Raw genomic sequence first — 11,986 nt, 5'->3', positions numbered from 1 at the left:
TTTGACCTGTCTATTCTTTAATATTGATGGTCTTTTATATATGAATTTGGGGCATTTAGGGAGGATTTTCTGGAGTATAGGATCTCTACATCGTATTGGCCAATGTTTTTTTTAAAGCTTTTTCTATCTGTTTGTACTGTCTATTGAATTCCGCATTAAATGCTATGGTATAATCCTTTGGTTATTTTTGTTTGGGTTGTAATAATTGTTCTCTGTTCATGTTTTGTACTTGTTGCTTTATTTCTTGCCAATTTCTGTCTGTGCCTTGTATCCTTTCTCTATGAATCAATTTATAATCGTATCTGCTTGGGATTCAAAATCACTTTGTCTTGCACAATTTCTATTTATTCTGATTAGCTGGCGTTTAGGTATGGCTTCCATCTAGTGATTGACCGATATCGTTTTTTTAGTGCTGATACCAATATTTTGGTCATTGCATATTGGTATAGGCCGATATTGGCCGATATTTTCATATATTACATTTTTTTTTTCTTTTTTGACAGGTACTCTTGTGGAGGGATCTGGGGGTCTAAAAAACCCTAAATCCCTCCTCTGCACTTAAAAACATTCAAAACGCCAGGTTTGGCTGTTTTGAATGCTGTAATTTTTTTAGAATTTGGCACGGAGTACCCGGAAGTGATGTCATGACATCACTTCCGGGTTTTTACATGGAGACCCGATCAGAGCCCGAATGCGGCTGAGAGGGGGGGCGGAAGACTCGGGCGAGCCATGGAAGGCGACGGGAGGGGGGTAGGCGTCCCCTCCCGCTCCTTGTAATGACAGCCGTATCAGTTGTCATTACAAGACAGCCGACCGTCGGCTATGGATGCCGGTACTGGGGTGATGCCTCTAGCTGCAGGCATCACTCCGGTAAAAGCACTTTCCTGAAATATCGGCAATATCGTTAACTTCAGGGGCCGATTCCGATATATCGGGGAAAGTGCATATCGGCTCCCGATATATTGGCTTTGCCGATAATTGTTTGATGCCTACTTCCAACCACCTAGGGTGGTGGCCACTTCCTACAGGAATGTACCCATTTCGGTCAGTTTTTTTAAAATGGGTTTTTAGTACCCAGTTTTTCCTCCCAATGGAATATTTCCAAATCTAGGTATTGTACGTTATCTTTATCATAGCAGTAAAAGATATGTTATATTTATTTTGATTTAATTCCTACAAAAATGTCCTTAAATTGTTTTCCTAAACCTTCCCAAATTAGAAAGATATAATCCTTATAACTGTAATATGCTTTTAATTCTGGTCTGCTTTTTCCATTTTCTTTTAGCTACCGTTGGGGCATATTTTGCTCCCATTGCCACACCCCTTTTCTGGGCAAAAAAATGTTTGTCATGCCAAAAGAAAATTTCCATTCTATAATCTATTTCCATTCCAGCTCATTCCTTACCCTGAAGTGCATCCTGTTGGTCTATATTAGTATATAGTGAGTTAACATCAGTGCAAGTATGCAATTTTCACTTTTGGAATATTTATTTTATTAATAAGATCTCCATTGTCTTTGATGTATGATGATAGCTTTGTCCTATCGGCTGTAGAAAATGGTCCAATAACTCCCATATCCTTGAAAATATGGAATTGATTCCACAAATAATAGGTCTCCCGTGGGGGTTCTTTTCATTTTTATGTATTTTGGGGACCTGATATTTTATAGGAATTGTATCAAATAGCACACCTCTTTTGTATTTATTATTCCTTCTTTTTATGCTTTTTCACTCATTTCGTTAATTTGGCTTTCAGTTTATTGGTGGGGTTTCCTTTTAATTTTTCATATGTATCTGTGTCTGAAACTAGTCGATTAAGTTTCTTTATGTAGTCCTCTTTGTTGAGGATTACAATCCTGATAGTTATGTTTTTCTTTTTTTTCCAGTTGTTCTTATCCTTTCCTTAATGTTTCCATCCAATTTTATTGGTTTTACAGCTATGGCTTCTATTTCTTTTTCCATCATCATTTTGAAAACCTCTAAACAATGACTATTATTAGTTTTAGGGTTAAATGTTGATTGGTTTCTAAGACTACTGTGTACATATTCTGTTTCTTCCTTATTGTTAATGTATCTTTTTCCGCAAAATGTTTTTTAATATCCATTTTCTCATACATTTTTTAAGATCTATATATGTTTTAAATTTACTTATATTTTTCTGTGACTTTTGAATTCCAGAATGGCATCATTACATGCTCACATCCAAGAGGAGAGTTTTGTAAGTGTGCAATTGGCCACAAATAGAGCTTTCTTTTGGTCGTATTTGATCACCTCTGCAGTTTTTATTTTTTTGCGCTATGAACAAAAAAGGGTGGCAATTCTGAAAAGAAAAAAACAATATTTTTACTTTCTGCTATAAAAAATTCCCAATAAAAAAAAAATAAATAAAAATGTTTTCATTATTTCAGGCCAATATGTATTCTACCACATATTTTTGGTTAAAAAAATCCCAATAATTGTATATCACCTCTACAAATAAGGGGATCGATTTATGTCATTTTTATTTATTTATTTATTTTTTTACCAGTAATGGCGGTTATCAACGATTTAAAGCGGGACTGCGACATTGCGCGGATAGATTAGACACCTTACTGACACTGACAGTGCTAAAAAAAATATACACTGTTACTGTATATGTTACTGACACTGGCAAGGAAGGTTAACACCACAATCAAAGAGTTAAGTGTGTCCCTAGGGGGTGTTAACTGTGTGGGGGATTGACTCTCTGGATGAACACAGAGACCTGTGTTCCTAAATAGGAGGAACACAGGATCCCTGTGTTCATCTCTGACAGAACAGCGGTCTGCCTTGTTTACATTGGCAGACCGCCGTTCTGTCTGCATGGGGAGCGATTGTGGGTGGCCAGACCTGCTGACTGGCTCCCCCTCTGGCCAATTGGCACGTGTGTGCCCCCACTATCTGTTACACGAAGCGACGTACAGGTACGTCTTTTCGCCAGTAAAACTACAGCTGCTGGTCGGCAAGTGGTTAAATTGCACTACTTTAAATCGTACCTGGCGTGACTGCAGGCTAAGTGTCCTTTTTACATCACTTACATTATCTGTCGCTGCTATTTTTTTATTAATTTTTATTATAGGACCAAAGAACAGCTTGAAGGTCTGTACTTCAGAATAAACCTGTGACTGAGGGATAGTCTGCAGTAGCCTGAACATTGCACCCCCCCCCCCACATCCATTGATCCCGGTTGGACCTGCTTTGCAGGCTCCAATGCAAAAAAAAAAAAAAATATATATATATATATATATATATAGAGGCAACTACATGGCAGATGAGGTTTAATGTTGAAAAATGTAAAGTAATGCACTTAGGGGCCAGAAACCAAAAAGCAAGCTACTCACTAGGGGGGGAACCTCTGGGTGAGTCTAGGATGGAAAGGACTTGGGGGTACTGGTAGACAACAGGCTTGGCAGTGGCATGCAATGCCAAGCCGCTGCAAGCAAAGCCAACAGAATACTGTGATGTATAAAAAAGGGGATTCACTCCAGAAATAAAGAGATTATTCTCCCGCTCTACAAGACTCTGGTCCGGCCACATCTGGAGTATGCTGTCCAGTTCTGGGCACCGGTCCTCAGGAAGGATGTGCTGGAACTGGAGAAAGTCCAGAGAAGGGCAACAAAAATAATTAGGGGAATGGAGGACATCAGCTATGAGGAAAGACTACAAGCACTGAACTTATTCTCTCTGGAGAAGAGACGATTGAGGGGGGATATGATATCAATGTACAAATACTGTACTGGCGACCCTAGCATAAGGAACAAACTATTCAGAGAAAGGGAATACAATAAGACACGTGGCCACTCACTAAAACTAGAGGAAAGGCGGTTTAACCTTAAAGTGCGTAAGGGGTTCTTCACTGTAAGAGTGATAAGGAAGTGGAATTCTCTTCCACAAGCAGTGGTATCAGCAGGGAGCATCGATAGTTTCAAAAAACTATTAGATGGGCACCTTAGAGACCACAACATACAGGGGTATACAATGTACAGTTAAAAGCAAACACACACACATCATAGGTTGAACTGGATGGACTGATGTCTTTTTTCAAACTCACTAACTATGTAACTATATATATATATATATATATATATATATATATATATATATATAGAGAGAGAGAGAGAGAGAGATTATATATATATATATATATATATATATATATATATATATATATATATATATATATTGCACTTTTTTCTTCATTAATCAGTATAAGTGCATGAGTTGTTCTTTAGCATAGGATGGCATTTGCCTTTAAAAGGTAAGAATACACTAATCTACAGGATGGTGGAACTGTGCAATATAAACAACTTCTTGCATTGAGATACAACATTTATTTGTACAGATCTGTACCCAGAGATAGAAGATTGATGATGGGGGACAGAGAGATCTGGATCTTCTAGAATAGATTCTAGATGAGGCAGAGTTGGGCGTTCTCTGTGCTGTGTGGGCGGAGCTATGGGCGGCTATGTTTGCCGGGGTTGCCATGGTGCTGTCAGCCGCCGCTGTTCCGGTGATCGGTGCTGCCAGCACGGAGGAAGGTATGCGGAGAGTCTATGGGGGGAGGGGGCGGCTCTAGGAATAGACAGATGAATGTTCGTTTTGTGATACCGAGAAGCAAAACTTCCGGAGCTGTGACGTGTATTCTGGGCTTCACTGACAACACTGCGAGCATGCTGTGCACTATAGGTGGTGGTATTAATGTATTCATATCCCGATTACCAGTGACCCCTCCCCCCCGCCGGTGTACATCTGTATGTATATCATCAATCAGCAGGAGGCTTCATAGTCTGCTGTTACACTCCATCAACTCCTAGCCATCCATCCCATCCCTATATCTGCTTCACACAGTATGACAGGCGAGGAGCCCTTTCACCATTGGGGTCTTTGTAATTCTGGAATGGTAAAAGTCGTATGACAATAAATATTATTATTTTTAATACACAAAGCAGTAACATAGGTGTGCGCACAGGGTGTGCCAGGTGTGCCTGGGCACACCCTAATCATTCTATGGGGCGCAGATTCCCCCTGTTTAGACCCTAAAAATATTGTAAATAAAAATAAATAAAACTAAAAAATAATTTAAAAAAATTAATAAAAAAACTACAGTCACCAATCTCTGCCTACGGACACTGTCAGTATATACATATACACATATGTATTTGAGCTTTGGGGTGCACACCCTAATGCCATAGGCTGCGCACACCTATGAGCAGTAAGGGCTCACACCTCACACCAGCGTGTCACGGCAACATGCATTTTTTGCTGTGTTTTTCGTGCAACCACAAACAACAAATAAACGTGAAAAAACTTTCTGCGCTATCACTGTGTATAAACCACAATGGGGCCGAACAATTAATGGCGCCGCACACAAACACAATGTTTTGCATGTTTCTCCGTGTGTTCCTGGAATGCTCAGGTATGATTGGGTCTTATGGGAAGAAGGAGGCAGATGTTGTACGGGCCCATTCACATTATGTTTGCTGAGATGCGTTGATATGCAGGTCTCTATACAAGGGCACATAGACTGAATTATGGTGCACTGCCGATAAATTCAGCGTGTCTGATTTTTTTTTTTGTTTACAGTGCAATGAACAGCACTGCATATCGCAATACTGCATTTAAGCTACTACCTACAGTATGTTCTGGGTCCTGCACCCGTCACCCTTGTTGCTAGTAAGAGACTGGTCACAGCTCATACAGTATCTCACAAAAGTGAGTACACCCCTCACATTTGTCAAGAAATGACACTTGTTTACAATGTAAAGTAGCGAGTGTACAGCTTGTATAAGGGCCGGTGTTCCGTGAAAAAACCATACCCGTGAGAAAACCATACCCTCGTCACTTCCGGTTCCGCTACGGAGGGTATGGATTTTTCACGGTAGTTAAACTTGCGGCGGGTACATTAAAACACTTCGGGTGCAACATAAATCATGTCCTCTCCTATCGCTGTAACATCCCTCATCTCCGGTAATAAATATAAAAGCGGATCACGGAGCCGCGATCGCCGTCACATGTACATCTTATACACCCGCCGCCGCTTTTATATTTATTACCGGAGATGAGGGAAGTTACAGCGATAGGAGAGGACATGATTTATGTTGCACCCGAAGTGTTTTAATGTACCCGCCGCAAGTATTATATTAGAGACAGTGCCGTGATAATTTCATGCCCACCGAGCATGCGCACTTCTCAAATTCTCTCTTCTTCAATCACGTATCCGGGGCTCTGAGCATGCGCACTACTGCGCTGCTCAGCTGTTTCAGACCGGAAGTGACGAGGGTATGGTTTCTTCACGGGGTATGGTTTTTTAACGTTACACCGGTTCACACTTTTGCGAGTGCGCCAATCGCATGTAATTCGGAGCGCACTTCTCCTTCATTACATGCGATCGGAAGTGCGGATGCGAATTCAGCCATACAATTTGTATGGCTGAATTCGCACTGTATTTGCACCAAACACGCACATGACCCTTTTTTCCAGCCGCATCAGGATCGGATCGCATAGTGGTTCACACTTGTGCGATCCGATCCTGTGCGAACTGTCAGATCGCACTGCGATATGCGATCAAACTGGGGGTGTCGTTAACATTTCATTGACACCCCCTGCGTATCGCATGTGGCAGTGTGAACTGCCAGGGGTGCGTTTGCGATGCGGGAACAGGCTGCGAATTGGCAGCCTTCCCGCATCGCACAAGTGTGACCCGGGACTAACAGTGCAAATTTGCCATCCCCTCAAAATAACTCAGCACACAGCTATTTATGTCTAAACTGCTGGCAACAAAAGTGAGTACACCCCTAAGTAAAAATGTCAAAAATTGAGCCCAATTAGCCATTTTCCCTCCCCGGTGTCATGTGAAATTTGGTCTTATCACTCTCACTCTCTCATACTGGTCACTGGAAGTTCAATATGGCACCTCATGGCAAAGAACTCTCTGAGGATCTGAAAAAAATAATTGTTGCTCTACATAAAGATGGCCTAGGCTATAAGATGATTGTCAAGACCCTGAAACTGACCATAGACCATACAGCGACTTAACAGGACAGGTTCCACTCAGAACAAGCCTCGCCATGGTGGACCAAAGAACTTGAGTGCACATGCTCAGCGTTATATCCATAGATTGTCTTTGGAAAATAGACGTATGAGTGCTGCCAGCATTGCTGCAAGGGTTGAAGGGGTGGGGGGTCAGCCTGTCAGTGCTCAGACCATACGCCGCACACTGCATAAAATTGGTCTGCATGGCTGTCGTCCCAGAAGGAAGCCTCTCCTAAAGATGATGCACAAGAAAGCCCGCAAACAGTTTGCTGAAGAAAAGCAGACTAAGGAAATGGACTAATAGAACCATGTCCTGTGGTCTGATGAGACCAAGATAAACTTATTTTATTCAGATGGTGTCAAGCGTGTGTGGCGGAAACCAGGTGAGGAGTCTTGCCTACAGTCAAGCACGGTGGTGGGAGTGTCTTGGACTGGGGCTGCATTAATGCTGCCAGCCTGGGGAGCTACAGTTCATTGAGGGAACCATGAATGTCCACATGTAATGTGGCATACTGGAGCAGACAGGGCCCGCCCAATACATCGTGCTGCCTGGGTCCAAAAATTAAATGCTGGCCCCCCCAAAAAAAATATCACGCCCACCAAAAGGCCTACACAATCTTATTTTATATGATGATAATTAAAATTTAATTTATCAGGAAGTCAGCACCTTGTCTACATGCCCAATTATATGACATTCCATTATATTCCATTCCATTCCAAACCACAAACCCCAGTATTTAGTTTGTCTGAATGTCTGACATCATTGAGCACATCCTCTGCCTCATACTCATCAGTTTGCACTATGGGCGGCAGTATGAGATGGGGAAATGCCGCCCGTAATGCGCCTCAAACTGATGACACAGAAATCTGCTGGAGAAAAAAAACTTTGGGCATCAATTTGCTGCCCCTCTCAAAGTGCTGCCTGGGTCCAATGGACCCAGTGGGACCCATGGTAGGGCCGGCTCTGGGAGCAGAGCATGATCCCCCTCCCTTCAGAGACTGTGCTGCTGGGCATTATTCCAACATGATAATGACGCCAAACACACCTCCAAGACGACCACTGCCTTGCTAAAGAAGCTGACTGGCCAAGCATGTCTCCAAAGCTAAACCCTATTGAGCATCTGTGGGGCATCCTCAAACCAAAGATGAAGGAGCGCAAGGTCTCTAACATCCACCAGCTCTGTGATGTCGTCATGGAGGAGTGGAAGAGGGCTCCAGTGGCAACCCGTGAAGCTCTCGTGAACTCCATGTCAAGAGGGTTAAGGCAGTGCTGGAAAATAATGGTGGCCACACAAAATATTGACACTTTGGGCCCAATTTGGACATTTTCACTTAGGGGTGTACTCACTTTTGTTGCCAGTGGATTAGACATTAATGGCTGTGGTTTGAGTTATTTTGAGGGGACAGCAAATTTACACTGTTATACAAGCTGTACACTCACTACTTTACATTGTAGCAAAATGTCATTTCTTCAGTGTTGTCACATGAAAAGATATAATAAAATATTTACTAAAATGTGAGAAGTGTACTCACTTTTGTGAGATACTTTTTGTATATGACATCAGGTGTGCAGACTTGAACACACATCTGTACCAACAGACATGTGCATCTGCTCTGCGTAAAGATTTTTGTATATTTGCTATAAAATTCTGAATTACCTCTGTTGATGCCTATGCCATATGTGGTTGTCGCTGTGTTCAGGAAAACTCTTAAGCCTTGTACACACACGTCGAAATTCGGCCGGGAATTTTCGTCCGACGACCGATCCGCCAATTTTCGGCTTGTTAGTATGATGCTTCCGACAACCGACTCCGACTTTTTGGCCGAAAAAATTCTGGTGTGCAGGCTATAAAATTTTTGTCCACCGTCAAAACACGTCTGATTTTCGTGCAGTCAGTACAGATTTCGACAGGGAAAAATGTAATGAGCAAGACTGGGCATGCTCAGAGAAGAAAAAACACAAAGAAAGCAATCCAACACATGACATCACTTCTGAAGTAGAATTTTGTCGGGCGAGAAAATTCGTGTGCAGTCTAGAGCACATTCCAACCAACAAACACCACTCTGGACAAAAGACGAACGACCGGTCGGCGGAAATTCGTTGCGTGTGTACGAGGCTTTACTTTCATTCAGCCTGTAAAGTATTGTAAGCAACAAACCTCCAGCAATGGGCTTACAATTCCATCTGTAGTACAGCTTTGATAGAAGGCCGCTCCTTCTCTACCTCCTGCATTTTCAGAATGCTTTGTATTCTTTTTATTAAATGCAAGGTCTGGGATTGGAGGAGGTGGGCTTGTGACAACCATTCACACCTTTTCTATTCACGGACCATCTTGTATTAACCGCTTGCCGACTGCGCACAGTATATTTACTGCGGCAGTCGGCCCCGGCCAGGCAGAGTGACGTAGGTCTACGTCGCTCGCCTGTCACTCCTTCCAGAGCCAATAGCGGGCGGGCGCGCGCCCGCTGAGGCGCGCGCCCGCCTCGGCTCGTTCACGGAGGAGTGCGGGAGTGTGACTGGCGGACCCGATGTCCGCCGGTCACACTACGATCGCCGCTACAGCGGGAGAAAGACAGAGCGGCTTGTGTAAACAAGCCACCTGTCAGTTCTCCCTGTGTAAAAGTGAAGATCAAACAGTTCTACTATGTAGAACTGTTGATCTTTGTTTTTACACTAGTAGACCTGTCCCTGCACAGTTAGAATCACGCCCCTAGGACACACTTAACCCCTCCCTGTCCAATACTGTTAACCCCTTCCCTGCCAGTGTCATTTTTGCAGTAACAGTGCATATATATAGCACTGATTACTGCAGTAATGTCACTGGTAACCCCAAAAGTGTCAAAAATGTCAGTCAAGGGTCCGATCTGTCCGCCGCAATGTCGCAGTACCGCAAAAAAAATCGCAGATCGCCGCCATTACTCGTTAAAAAAAAAAACACCAAAAATGACAAAAATCTTTCCCTTTGTTAGTAAACGCGATAACTTTTGCGCAAACCAATCAAAATACGCTTTTTGCGATTTTTTTTACCAAACATAGGTAGCGTAAAACAAATTGGCCGAAAATTTTAAAAAATTTTGATTTTTACATTTTTTTTGGGGGAATTTCATATAAAAAAAAGTGAAAAATATTGTTGTTTTTGCAAAAATTACGCTGTTTTTTTGTTTATAGCGCGTGATCAAAAAATCGCACAGGTGATCAAATACCACCAAAAGAAAGCTCTGTTTGTGGGAAAAAAAGGACGTGAAATTCGTTTAGGTACAGCGTCGCACGACCGCGCGATTGTCCGTTAAAGTCACGCAGTAAAAAATCGCAAAATAACCCCTGGTCTTTTAGCAGGAAAATCCTCCGGTGGTAAAGTGGTTAAAAAACGTTTTCAAGACATTTGTGAATGGATGAGGTGGAGAACCCACTATCAGAGCAGAGCTTTATAGTGCTGTATCCAGGGCCAAAGCTGGGGGGGGGAACCTGCCCTGGGTGCCGCACTGAGAGGGGCGCCACCGCTGACAGGAGTAGAGAGAGCAACCTCATAATGGTATACAGTGTATAGAGCAGTGATGGTGAACCTTGGCACCCCAGATGTTTTGGAACTACTGTTCCCATGATGCTCAACTACACTGCAGAGTGCATGAGCATCATGGGAAATGTAGTCTCAAAACATCTGGGGTGCCAAGGTTCACCATCACTGGTAAAGAGTATGCAGGAGAACATGCGCCCCCCCCCCCTCCTTTTCCTTTCAGCTCCTGGTGCAGGTTCACAGCACCAGTGACTTGTCCCAAGGAGCTCTGGAGAGGCAGAGGGGTGTGAGAACCTGAGGCAGGAAAGGTGCCTCAGATGCCACATGCTATGCTGTGCTCAGGGACACATGCGCTCTGCCTCGCTACTTGTGTCGGTTCTGCAGGCTGTGTGACAGCACTGATAGTCTGTCCCTGGGGATCCCAAAGTGTTCAGAGTGGGTACAGGAGCCTGTACAAGCAGGACCAGATGGAGGACTGGGCCTGGAAGACAGCATACCCCTGGGCTCTGTAAGTACATATCCACAGCCCCCCCCCCCCCCCCCCCCCACACACACACACACACACACACACACACACACATATAAAACCGATCTTTAAGCTAGTGACAAGAACAGCTGCAGCTCAAAGATCTGCTCATTGTTACTACAGCTGCACTACCAAGGACTTGAAACTCTGCACACCATCCCCCCCCCCCCTCTAGTCCTTGGATGCTAGGACCACTGGCGTCCTAACAACTAATGACATCACTTGTTTAATCCCCCCCAGCTCCCAGAGGACAGAACTTTCCCATTTACACTTGCTCTGCCTCCCAGCTCCTGCTGTGCTGCTACAGTCATGCTGGTAAGGTAGGGGAGCACACTAATGTAAAGGGGGGCACACTGAGGTAAGGGGGCACACATATATAAGAAGGGGGCACACAAATGTGGGGGGTCATATTGATCTAAGGGGGTCACATTGATGTAAGGGGGGACACGTATGTAAGGTGGCAGGTCTAATGCAAGGAAGGCACTAATGTAAAGGGGGACACTGATGTAAGGGGGAACACTGATATAAAGGGAGGAACTGATGTAAGGGCGAGACACTGATATAAAGGGGGAACTTGTGTAAGGGTGGACACTGATGTAAGGGGGGACACTGATATAAGAGGGTAATTGATGTTAGCGGAGGGGCTCTGAAGAAGGAGGGGACACTGCTGTAAGTGGGAATTGATGTAAGAGGGGACGTTGATATAAAGAGGCAAACTAATGTATGGGGAGGCTCTTAATAAAGTGTGGACACTGAAGTAAGGATAGACTCTGATGTAAAGGTGGGGGAATGGATTTAAGGGGGGGGGGCTCCGATGTAAGGAGGGACTCTGATGCTAGGAAGGCACTATTGAAAGGTGTAAATTGATGTAAAAGAGGGGACATTGATATAAAGGA

General features: G+C 43.6%; 1 protein-coding gene across 1 annotated transcript in view; it reads left to right on the top strand.

The window, feature by feature from the left end:
* The first annotated feature begins 4,501 nt into the window (after nt 1-4,501).
* CCDC178 (coiled-coil domain containing 178) overlaps nt 4,502-11,986 on the top strand; it is a 433,474-nt gene continuing 425,989 nt past the window's right edge. Inside the window, exon 1 of the mRNA XM_082258686.1 lies at nt 4,502-4,555. The gene's annotated coding sequence lies outside the window, so the exon portion shown is untranslated. The remainder of the gene's footprint in view (nt 4,556-11,986) is intronic.

The sequence above is a fragment of the Pelophylax lessonae genome, assembly GCF_965119305.1.
Source record: "Pelophylax lessonae genome assembly, chromosome: 5".
NCBI classification, from domain to species: Eukaryota; Metazoa; Chordata; class Amphibia; order Anura; family Ranidae; genus Pelophylax; species Pelophylax lessonae.
This window is presented reverse-complemented; position numbering and strand designations above follow the sequence as displayed.